The sequence below is a fragment of the Mugil cephalus genome, chromosome 8 (genome assembly GCF_022458985.1).
Source record: "Mugil cephalus isolate CIBA_MC_2020 chromosome 8, CIBA_Mcephalus_1.1, whole genome shotgun sequence".
NCBI classification, from domain to species: Eukaryota; Metazoa; Chordata; class Actinopteri; order Mugiliformes; family Mugilidae; genus Mugil; species Mugil cephalus.
The window spans coordinates 15599293-15612112 of record NC_061777.1 but is presented as its reverse complement, the minus strand read 5'-3'; the positions used below and the strand labels follow the sequence as shown (position 1 = coordinate 15612112).

The 12820-nt window shown below is 42.1% G+C and overlaps 2 long non-coding RNA genes across 2 annotated transcripts in view; one reads left to right on the top strand and one right to left on the bottom strand.

Moving 5' to 3' along the window:
- Positions 1–2491: 2491 nt before the first annotated feature.
- LOC125011663 lies at positions 2492–7293 on the bottom strand. The gene is made up of 2 exons (XR_007113215.1): positions 6972–7293; positions 2492–4588 (listed from the first exon to the last, which is right to left on the bottom strand). It is a non-coding gene; the product is annotated as an uncharacterized LOC125011663 (long non-coding RNA).
- An 833-nt stretch (positions 7294–8126) lies between these two features.
- LOC125011662 overlaps positions 8127–12820 on the top strand; it is a 36680-nt gene continuing 31986 nt past the window's right edge. Inside the window, exon 1 of the long non-coding RNA XR_007113214.1 lies at positions 8127–8711. This is a non-coding gene — a long non-coding RNA (uncharacterized LOC125011662). The remainder of the gene's footprint in view (positions 8712–12820) is intronic.

Below are 12820 nucleotides of genomic sequence, written 5' to 3'. Positions count from 1 at the left end.
ATTTTTTGGAACTCTGAACAGTGCTGTTCAGGGGGTGTATTTAGACTAACCTTAAAAACCAGCTGGAAGGCATTGCCAGGGTTTGTGTGACGGAGGGAAGTCGGGCCTGAATGCTGAAAATCAAATGTCACGAGACTGGAACCGGAGGAAGGTGCAGAAACCGACGCGGGCATGTGATGGACATGCTTGTCACGCTGATGGTGAAATACGACCGACCCTTAAAAACTCTAGATGCTTTTGCCGCGCATCGGATATTTCATCAGAAACCTAAATGGTCTAATTGATCTTATTAAGCACGCATCTGACATCATCGGTTTTCTGGATGTTGCACAGGCTCAAACCCAAAGTGTAAAATCTTCTGTTGAATCGTATTTACGTAATGCAGTTTATGCATTTGTGATTAATTATCCCCGTTCATTTGCAAAACCCAATTCGAGTCGTCTGGCCTCTCCTCATGTTCCGGTCTTCAAAGCAGGGTTCCACATCATTTACCACGTCACTGACAGGTCAGCTCGAGACACAAAAAGGACAAACTGATAATGCTGGTTTGGGAGAAGCACAATTGTTTATCTTAGACAAATAGCTGTTTTGATTTTTCTCTTTTTTAAACAATGAAACTAGCCACATATCTCTCTGCCTCCCACTCCCGTATCTGCTGTCACTTAAGTGTTATGATATTTCTATGTGCATATTTCATGCAGGTTCACTATGTTGTTACTGTATACAGTCTGTGTAGTCAAACGGGGCAGAGCCTCTATAAAAAGGTGTTCTTCTCTTCTTCTTCTTCTTTTTTTTTGTTTTTTTTTGTTTTTTTAAAACTTCAATACAAAAAGGTTGAGAAAAAAAATAAATAAACCTGATGTTTCGGGCAGCGTAATTGTGGAGAAACCAAAGCCAGTGGCATTTCTGTGTTGTAAACTCGACTTTTATTTTCTCATTCATATATGGTTTTTTGCAAGCATTGAAACAAGATAATAAAAAGAATTTGCTCAAATGCACATGAATCGTTTTCACATTTCAATTGAAGCCGGTCAAATGTGGCTTTGGCTGTCGGGCTGCATTGTCTGTGATGACCCCAACGATTTGTAATTTGCACGTTTTGTTGCTCATTTGTCTCCTTGTGCATTGAAAAGAAACTTATGTGCAAAAAAAAAAAAAGAAAGAAATAACCACATTGTATTTATAACTTATTTGCTCTGAATCTAAACAATCAATCGGCCCTAATCAGGTGAAACACATGCTTCTTGTTCTTGTCCACTCCATCAAACCCTATTGCTCACTAATCACCAAGCTATTTGCTCACTTATTGAACCAATGCCAACACGTCCCGACGGCTAATTAGAGCGCTATAGCTTCAGCAATTTCAACCAAAGACACGGAGAAAACCTGTTTGTTAAATTTGAAGCCATTCTTTTTCATCATCTGTTGATCAGTTGTTCTTTTGTCATTGCTTTTAACAGGCGAAATGTTGGTACCTCAAAGTAGACCCAAGCCGTACCTCAGCCGATCTTTTGAACGAGTCGCTTGCAGCGCAAAGGGGGGAGACCATACACCTGTACAGCCATGTGTAATACCATAAACTTTCTTAAGGTCCTGACATTCACGCGGGATTCTCTGTTGCTCCACTGTGTTTGTGGTTTATTTAAGTTGTACTCGAAAGCTCAAAAAAAAAAGGAATTAAAAAAAAAAAAAAGGTGTTAAAATACTGAAAAAGTCAGTTTGTAGTATAAATGTAGCTTGTATAAATTTGAAAAACGGGGGAAAGTTCGGAACTAATGTTTTCTGGAACGGGAGAGCGGCTTTCAGCGGCATAAGCTGGCCTTTGTCGCCACTTGAGACTAAGATGGTATTGAAATAAATCACATCTCTGTAACTCAAGGGACTTGATTCAGCTGTATGTAGTGAAAACGTATGGGGATGAAATGAAAGTCTCCTCTGCTGGAGGGAAAGGCTATTTGTATTTTGCAGAGATTTCAGTAAAGTTACTGGCTTTCTTAGTTATCCTGATGTGACTTGGTGTGATTTCATTGTGTTTGACTGGTTCCTGCATGCACCTCAGAATTATTCTCATACCACAGAGACTTAGAGAGCACATCCACATGTGAATCTTCTGCGAATGGTGCCAACTTCACTCAGAGGCACCCTAGAACAGCATGACACGGAAGTATCTGCTTTACATTTGCGTGACAACGGATCTGACATTTTGCCATGCTAAAGACGTTCCCTTAACATTTAAAGCTTTTAAAAGGCTTGCCACACTTAGATCTACGATTACGTCACCTCCTGCTGTGGGATATTAAACTACACATAGTGCACGTTGCTCTGAAATTCACAATAAAAGCATCGAATGTTCACGAACAATGCAAACACAGGTGTAAAATCCCCTCACACACTCACAAACTGTCGAGGCCTTGGATTAAATCATTACCCCCTCGATCAAAGGAAAAAGAAAGAAGGAAATAAGGAAGGAGACAAGGAGGAGATCATTCAGTAAAATCCACGAGTTTCTTTATTTTTTCTTGTTCCTTTGTGACAATAATGTTATAAGAGTGTCTGATAAGGGAGAAGGTAGCACAGACACAAATGTGTATTAAATCATAACAGCACTGGGTGACACATTTCTGACCTCTGACAATATAATAATAATAAGTGACATCAGTTACACCATTTATTGCGTAGGCGATGACGTTACCAGGACGCAAACACAGACTATATAATTAAATATGTTTATTTTAATTGGGGCATTTTTTTTGCAGGCCTCTGCGGTTCTCTCACAGTGTGCCATTTCCTTTCAAATTACAGTGTGTTTCGCTTTCTTAAAAATCACCAAGTGCGTCTTTTTGGTGCATCTTTTGTCCCTAATAGATTTTAAAGAAAAAAAACAAACCGCGAGCAAAAAAAACACTGACGCATGCGTTGTATTTGAAATTCGATAGCGAGCTTTTCAACATTTTAGGTTTTCCCGCTGATAAAGTATTTTTATATAATGTATTTTTTTAATGTCATGTGGATATTAATTGTGTGTTTTCTTTAGAAACTCGTATAGATATTCAAGAATTTAGTAATTCACATGCATCGGATTTTATAAGAAGAAAGGTGTTCACATTCCCTGTATTTAAAATGCTCGTTTTATTCTCTCACGTTAAATTTGATCTTTCTTAGCTTGGATTTTATTTCGTCATTTCCTTTTTAACACGCTCAGTGTAGTCCAGTTTGCGTTTGTGTTTTCTACTCCACCCATTCAGTTATTTGGCACTAACGTTTTGCATCTGGAGAAGAGAAAAAAAAAAAAGCCTCTATACATAGATTCTTTTCGGCGCAAAAACAACTATAAAACATGATATTATCGAACGCGGTGATCGCACGCGTTACCCAGTGCGCAAAGAAGCAGATTCGACACATTTTCGAAATTGTTTTATTTAATCTCACAAATAATCCCCACAGTGGCAACAAAAACTCTATATTTTTGCCTTGAGTGTGCTGAATGCGCGTGAAAACGAAAATAAGGACATAATAACGGTTGACCCTTAACATACAGAAGAGCAGTCAGAAATTACGCATTTTATTATAGTTCTTAAAACAACTCTAGGATTTACGGATGTGTGTTAGATTTTACGACAATCCTCATTTCGTTTGTTGTGCTACGTGTGTTTGTGAGTGCGTGTAGTTGATAACATTTTTATTTCGACAATATTACTGCAGGGGATAAATCTAGATTCCTCTAAAATGTCTAATCTGTTTCCCTGATTTTTTTTTCTTTTTTTTTCGTCCTGCGTCATTATATTAACCCTACAGCCACAGTAGCGAAAGCGAAGGGTTAATTCCAGTAGCCTGTGGGGAAGAAGGTTTATAAGGTCACCGCAGACACAACATAATTTATTATTTGCCAGAAATAATCTATTTTGACAACAGTTTTCACAGTTTCTCAAAAAGGTCAGACTGATGCGAAGCACGTCGCCGTTTGAATACGCGAACAGGTTGCCAGAATCTGATTCATCTCCTGTTGAAGGAGATCGACAGACGTGAGGAAAAGGAAACACAAAACTGTATATGAAAGTGTGTGTGTGATGGGACCAGGCCATGTGGAAGAACGGGTACACACTAGGAGATGAATAATTAACCAATCAATCAATAAGTCAAGAGATCACGAATGAATTTGCCAGTGGCCAAAATGGAACCTGTATAGGCATCTTAAAAGTTAAAATAAGTAGTCTTTCATTAAACACGCTTTGCTTCCAGTGCACTTTAGGCTACAATGACTGCATCTGTGCAAAAAGGCGTCTCTTAATATTTGCGCATGCAGATAAACTGTTTTACGCGTGAATTTGGACAGCTGAATGTGTTGGGTGTGGTACGTGGGGTGAGCGGGTCTCCATACAGTGTGCAACTTCACTGACCGTGGGACGCTGGCCCCTATTTCATCGGTGACATTCTCCAAACTCGCCGCTAGATGTCACCGTTTAGTCGTCTAGGCTAGACCCATCCCAACCTCCATCCTCGTCATCCTCGTCCTCCCAAGGAGCCGCGGATGGACCGGAGCTAAATAATGCCCGTTGTGCCACCAAGAGCTGCTTCACACCACATTTCTCTGAGGTGAGTCAGTGCAAAAAAACATAGACGATTCATTATGATTTAAACCTTAAACTTAGTGTTTTAGATTGCAACACAACGATACGCCCGTATTTCTGTTACAAAAACAACTATTATGATACACAATAATAATTATAATGAACAAATAAATAATTAATCATAATAATAATAGAAATTGGAATGCAATTTCTACAAAAAGAAGAAAAAAGTAAGAAGATTAAAATAAGTTCATTAGTGAACGTCGATCAGACGACATCTCGCACCTTTACAGCCTCAGGTATGATATCAAAAAAAGAAACAAAAAAAAAGAAGAAGGACCTTGGCTGGTTATTTAACTCGGAGGTGTTCCATTACACCAATTTCAGGGCAGCATACCCACGTGCCAGACAAGGCTTTGTGTCCCTATTAAAAAGAACATCTTGGGCTGCTGTTTGGCCTAAAATTGGGGGAAAAAAACGTAACTTGACACGACGTTTACCCCACTGACCATTTGTTAAAATAAACCCATGACCCGGGCTGGTTTTCTTAATCGTTTTTAATACAAGAGTGCATTTAAATCGGTTGCTAGCCGGATTATGGCTCAACTTTCTAAGTAAAACTACGCGTAAAAGCGCCTTCTTTTATTTTGTTTGTTCTTGCGGAATCAGTTTATGTCTATATAAATACAGTCGAACGTGCGGTCTCGTGGCTGCATTATCAATGCAAGCATGTCATTTTAAAAGCAGCAGGCTACAGAGGGAATCCGGAATGTGCCTCCTCTATGCATGATTCAAATGAGGATGAGTGAAAAGAGGGCTGCGCTCCTCCACAAACTCTCATTAGAGAATACTAATGCAAAGCAGCCACACGATTCAAGAAACGCAGTGGTTTCAAAAATATATAGAGAAAAAAAATGACACTGATCATCTTGACGGCCTCTCTAACGAATTACACACCACTGCCTCCTATTCAGTGACGAGCAATACTCACCGCCTGAAAGAATACATAGCTGCATTGGTTTTGTTAAATTATCTAGACTTTCGTCTCTGAATCCATCACGAGGAAAGAAAACTCTCACATAATTTAAAATAAAACACCTGGTGTAGATAATTGTATGGTTTGGTTTATTGCAAAATACGCTCAACAGACGCATTTTATTCTTAAGGATAAACTTGAGTATACAGGATTATATTATAAATTTTGGGTAAGTGGTAATGAAACCGTGGGTTGTACAGCTGAGGGTGACGAGTGGAGTATTTAAGCTCCCCACGAAGAAACCTTTGAGTAATATTCTAATATTTATGCACAAGCAAATATTACTTTTTTTTATTTTTTATTTTTTTTATAGCGAGTAGCCCAGTATAGGTGGGGTAACGGACTCCTGTGGCTTTGAATATCCTTACGTGAGCCAGCCTGACCACTGGTGTTGAGCCACGAGCAGTTTAAGAGCAAGGTTCAATGACGAGGGGAGTAGCCTATTGGGAGTGCATCTGCTTTGGCTGCTAGAAGAAAGTTTGCCCTCCTGGAAAACGTCCCACCAACTTGATCGATAAGGCGCATGCTGCCAAACGCCAAGTAACAGCAGCAGCAGCAGTACCATTTTATTAACTGGAGGTAAGTTGAAGCGCTTTTGATTTAAGAAATTTCTCCTCATGGAATATCACAAGGACGCAAAGAGGATGTTTTTTTTTTTTTTTTTTTAGTTAGTTTTTTTCTTTTCTTTTTTTGTTTCAGACAATATAAAAAGGGTAAAATGGAGATGGTTAAATGGGCATTATTTCTGTCTTCTATTTCACGCGTTCATCTTTGTAGATGCTCTGTCCATGAGCACTGCGCTTGCATTCGCGCGCTCGTCCCTGGCTTCTCTGTGCGCGTGCACGGACACCGTGGAGACAGCCCGAGCAATTGCAGCCTAAATGTCAGCGCTGCGTCACTGGATTTCTTACAAACTGGGCTGGGGACTTTTTGGTTATTAGTTTTCGCGCAGATCGTGTCATTCTCTTGCTATGAGCCATCCGTATCCATCTTTAAGTAGTGCCTCCTCGCCACATCTCCCCTATTGTTTGCCCAACAGCGAGCTCTTTGTTCATGCATGCTGCATATGAGTATTCAAAGGATTTCGCCGATTTACATCATTCAGAATAAAGACATCTTTAATTACTGACACTACAATGCCGTCGACATCGCGCCACTGTACAGTCACTGTAATTCTAGCTTATGTTTTCAATATGAAGACTGAATTTCAAGATAATAAATGTCACCGCCGCAGCATGATACGCACGAGCTTTGCCTATGCCTGAGCGTAAAACGATGTACAAATAAGTCGAAATAAACAATAACCTGTAAGTATGCAATGCAAATCTACCCACTGAATATGCATCAATATTAAAAATAATACGCACACCAGAGCCAACGGCGTCGGAGAATTGAGAATGGCGGAGCGGGTCGTCTCATTACGCATGGGCGGTTTTCCACGCAGGAACCACGGTTCCCCTTCACTTCATGTCTCCCTTCTGTCCCGCTCACATTAAGGTAGCTTCTTGGAGAAAAAACAAACAACGTTGTGTTGGCTTTCAAAACGGCAATCAAACACCCAGGAACAGGCTGGGGGGAAAATTACTCCGACTGCGGCCGGGCAGGACTATGTAGTAAGAGGGATTTGCATATTTTGATGCGCTAATTGCCTTGATGTATTTAAATATGGCTGCACGTAGCTGATATGCTTGTCTACGTCATTGAACGTGCCCTCGCTGTTATACTAAAACGTGAATCCGGTTGAATCTAATGGATACGCCTGCAATTAGGCAAGGGGTGGGGTGGGGGGGTTGGGGGGGGACCTGGAGTGGGAGAAAAATGAGAAAGGATTCTTGGCGCTCCCTCTGCTCTTGCTATCTTTTTCAGTGACATGATTATTTTCGAAACGAAAGGAATAAAATGTCTGGAAAAAAAATGTGACTAACAATAAAACATGTGCATCCTTGCGTTTGCGGAAAGGTCAAGGAGAAGCAATGTAGAGTGAAGGTGAGACTAGTTTTGCTTGGAAAAGTCCAACATTGTGATGGGTTCGCAAAAGAAAAAAAAACACAAAGTATACCATCATCCATGAGAATTATCTGAAGACACGGGTTACTTGTAGGCTACTGACAAGTAGGTCACCTCATTCTAACTTTTTCTGTGATTTTTTTCTATCATCTTTCTTTTCCCTTCTCTCTCCAGGCTGTGTGTGTGTGTGTGTCGGTCCAATTTGAGAAGGGTGCGAGCCTATCTGTGTGTGTCTTAGAAGATTACCTTTTATTAGACTACAGGGAGCAGGGTGAATTCATAAGTCTAGTATGGGCCTATACTGTACACACAGATCCAATCAAGACATTTTGAGTCAAGTTAAACGTGTGTTTCTGCCCTTTCTTTTTTATTATTGACCCCATTCTGGACTTAGTTTGGGAATTGCATGTAGCAAATCATTTCCCCTCTGTCTGGAAACCGGTAAATGCGTTCCGTTTGTCAAAGCGCGTTAGCGAAGCGCCTGCAGCAAATTCATTACCACCCAACTGCGAGGCTCACTTCGCAACCTGGTCAGGGAGAAGGAGGGAGAGGTCCACGCCAAACCGCGAACAATGCTTCCTTAGTTCGTGCGTGCAACAAAAGAACCGAGGGAACTTGTTTGAATTTCAGAGCACGTCCTCTGCTCACACAGAAGGATGGACTTTACATCCCCTCCTCCCCCACCACCCCTTCTCCTCATCATCACCCCCCTCCCTCCTCACCCGACCCCACCATCAACAGGGAAGAAAAAAAAAAAAAAACTTGCACACTCTGAGAGCTCAACTGTGCATGCACTTTTCTATTTGGTGCTTGTAGACGTTATGGGAAAGTTGTCTCTCTCCCTCTCCCCATCCCTCCCTCTTCCGCCTCCTCTTCGTCAGTCATGTGCTTGGGATATGCTCATGCTTTTTTGCACAGAGCGGCTGTAGCACGCCTAATGCGGGCTACAGAGAGTTAGCGGCAATTTTAAAGTCCCCCCATCACGGCTGGGATATTTGAGGGGAACATATACCACGTTGCGGTGCACACGGAGCGCGCCGTTCTTCTCCTGCTTGGGACGCTTTTTGAACGCTCGCAGTGATTTGACTCGCCGTCAGAAAGTAAGTGCAACTTTTGTGCCAGCTTTAACGGTTTCCCTGTGCGTAAAAGTTAAATATAGCATCACCGCGGGGGAATAGATTGTCTCTGTTTTGCAAAGATTTTACATGGAGTGGTAATTCGTGGCGAGGCTGGACTCATTTAGAAGGAAATGTGAAGTTTGTGACTGTTAGTGTTTGGTCACACACTTTGAAATCGGTGCGCACGGATCAGATCTGGTATCTATCTGGCACATTTTAGAAGGAACCGTTACGATACATTTTTTTTTTTTTTGCCAAAGGTTACCTTGATATTTTGCACTTCCACGTCTATACTCATTTTATTCAGCCCTCAGCAATGAAGTCATCCTTATTTTTTGATGCGCATGAGATTTCCTGCGTTTGCAAAAACACGAGCATCCTCTTCAAAAGCAACGTTTCCTGAATGTATTATTATTGCCATTATTGTTAATAACAGTCACATTTCAATAGCAGTGAGGATACTGATGCAGCTGCTTTAGTTTGAGTGGGTTGGATACATTGTGGGGAAGTGTGATTTCGGGAGCGATGTGTTTGAGATGATATGAAATCAATAAAATGACTCGTTTAGGCATCGAAACAGAGCAAAACATGTACAATTTGGGTTTACTTTTATTAAGTTGAACCATTGTGCTGAAACAAGTTCTACTTTACACTGAATGAATAACGTCACTAAAATCGTCACACGGTGTCTTGAAAACAAAGCGTTCGGTGTACAGTATATGTGCACATTATTACGCACGGACACATCGTGAGTTCAACCCACGAAGCTCATAATACGAAGGGAATCGCGCCATTCCGATGTGTTTGGCTACTCGGCACTGTGTCATTAACTTTCACAGTAATTCAGTTTATTGCGGTTTCCAAAGGACCAGCAGGTTGTACGTTTAGAAGGTGGCTTGCTGTAATTATAGCGTGGCCTCTGTGTGGGAGGCCTGCGAGGAAGCCTCCTTTACCCTAATCAGGTGTTTTACAATGTTGATCTTAATGATGTGAAGGTGGCCTTGCAGTTCGCCAATCATCGGGCCCACATCGGCTGGGACAGAACGATTGTGGACGTGGGAAAAATTGGAGGTGCACTGAAAAAAAACCCCAGAGATATTAACAATGTGTGCGTAAATTAGTGAGTATTTACCACAGTGCAGTGATGAAATCTGGAGGGATATGATAACGCTGCAGGTTGAATGTGTTATTTAAAAATGGACGACTGAGCTGTGCAAATGTGAATACAATAGCTGTGAATGTGAACATTTGAGGACCTAAGTGGTGCGCGCGTGTGTGTGTATAGTAATCCCTTATTGAAATACACAGGCCTTGTGACTGATTTTGCTCATTAAAACACCTCTGCCTTGCCCCTCCCACCGCCGGATCGAGAGCAAACTTGAGAGCCAGGTCTGAAACTGTAGCAAGAGAATAGCAAACCTCAAGGAAAAATTAAAAAAAAAAATAAACGATGCAAATAACTTGGACTTCATTTATCAGCACCCCTGGATGTCACCAGCTTACGTGTACACATGCACAAATGTACACATGAGGGGAGTCAATCACGTTCTGGGGCTAACTTTTTCTTTTTTCTAGAATTGCGTTTCACGGTCCGACCAGAATCAAAGTTGTGCACAAGGCACCAAAACGTACCGGGTAACCTGCAGCTGCATGCTCCTGCGCATGATCCATCACATGTTCCTCTCCTTGTTATTGTTGTCTCAGTTACCAAAGATCCTATATTTTGACCCATTTGTGCTGGTCTTTCGGTTAACTACTTACATTTCTGTGGAAAAGTGAGGCGGGTTAACGTCCGCACGGTGAAGCGCTGGGGCTTTATTTCGCGAGCGGCGACATCGCCAGCCCACCTGAATACCACTGTGTTCTCTACCCATCGGATGCGACGATGGCAAAAAAGAAAGAAAAAAAAAGAAAAGAAAAAAAATACTTGCCAGAGGCTTTTAAGGATTTCAACGCAAAACCGAGAACGTGAGAGCAATTTAACTCTACGTCCGTGCGAAGAAGGAGAGCAATACGCGTATACCGTGTTATCGCGAATAGACAATATAGACAGAAGACGCTGGCAGGGCAGCTTCAGGATGCTCTACTCACTGATTTGTTCCATTTTTATTGCTTAATACGTGCTATTTCTGATCACATCTTCCATTAAAGACAGCCGAGTCGCTATCATTCTGTGTAAAAACAAACATATGGTTTCGCTGCCATCCATTTTCAACCCTGTGTGAGGGAAGGCGTTCGGACTGCTCTCTGCAAGGCGGACTTATTCCAGCGCGCTCTGTGTAATGGATGGAGATTGTGCATTGATAGGAGGGTGCATTTGCGATTTTTTCATGACATCACCGTAGTTACATTGTCGTGGTCCGAGGCCTTTGACCTCACCGGGGTTGGTCCATATTTTGGCCACCCCCAGCCCCCCTATCCTTTGGGGATGGCCCCTATTCCCCCACTCTTTTCAGACTGATCGACCATGCTGCCTGCGGAACGGACCCTTTGGCTCAGAGTCATCGCTTTTTATCTCTCCTTAAGTGCATGCTGGATGCGAACGGACAACTTGACACGCTCTGGTCAAAAAACAGGCTCCTGTATTCATAATCCGAAACATTTGCGTCGTAATTCCTTGTGCCGTTATTGCACTTTCCACAGGAAACCGGATTTCCCTCTTCTGTACCGTGTTTCTTCTCCGCCGGCCTCACAGGATATCTATTGCAACTGCCACAACGACTTAATAGAGGCGAAAGAGCCTTTTGTGGGATTGAAGCTATTTTGCATTGCAAATTAGGGCCCCTGTGCAAGGATGACTGCACCTTACCGCGATTTCCAAGGCCTGCTCCAACTCAGTAATGCTGGTTAATGTCAAGTGAATATGACATTAACATTGGGAATATATATCATTTTTCTGAAGAATAGCCGTCTTTTACACCAGGTGTTTAAGTTCGGGCTGTGCCATAGTGGCCCTCAACGGCAAAAATAAGGGAGTATAAGGGATACAATGCACAGTGTGACTGGAGAAAGGACATTGATGGCTTTTTTTATTTTATGTCTTTATTTTTTTGGTGTATTTGGGAGGTGGAAACTTGGAGATGACCAGAAGATGAAATGCACATGTGGATTATTGCTGAAGATTGGGAAGTGGGTTGTTATCTTTGGTTATCTAGCTGTATGAGTGTTCTGCTCGTCATAAAGCTAGATAACCGAAAGTAAAAACTACTTCCAGACTCATCGAGGACTTTTGGACGACAATTTCCAACTCAGTTTTCCCATGGACTGGATGCTGTAGAAGTTATACATCTAATTTCATTTTATTTTCTTTTGTTTTTTTTTTAATTTTGTTTTCTATTTTTTTTTTAACTTCTACAGTGTGCATATAAGTTTATAACTGTATTCGTGCACCTCCACTAATTGAATTAGTAATGCTTTAAGACAGCACTGTAATGTACATTACTGTTACGCACACGCACAAACACAGATAGATGGATATTGTGTGTTAATATTTATAGCGTAGTGATTTTCTAACGTGGCATACGAATTTGATTTTTATTTAATGTGAATGAATTTTTTTTTGCAGAGGACGCATTTAATGGGAATGTAAGTGACATTTAGCGTTTCTGTCCACGTGTAAGCCTCCATGCTTTTTAGTTCAGCATGATCGAGTCAGGCCAGGATACGGCGCTGGCATTCCAAACAGTAATAATTAGGACGTATAGTGAACTGACAAAAATGGAGAGAGAGGGAGAGAAAGAGAGGAAGGGAGAGAGAGAGAGAGAGAGTTGGGGAACAGGGTTAGGGGAAGGAGGGAGGTGGCAGAAGAGGGAGGGAGACTGCGAGGGGACTGGGGAGAAGTTGAGGTGGGGGTGTGGTGGGGGTCGGCCCTGCTTAATTGATTCCGTTAACCGCAGTGCAGGAGATGTGAACGACTGGACGATCCCATTCCCACGCTCGGTGGGGCAAGTGGCAATGCCATGCCCAGGCCCAATATGACAGACAGCGCGGTGAGGGCCTGGGTGGGGGGGGGGGGGGGGGCGGAGGGGGAGGGGGGGGCGACAGGGGTCATGAAAAGACGTCAAGTGCACCAGACTCATCTGCATCCCCAA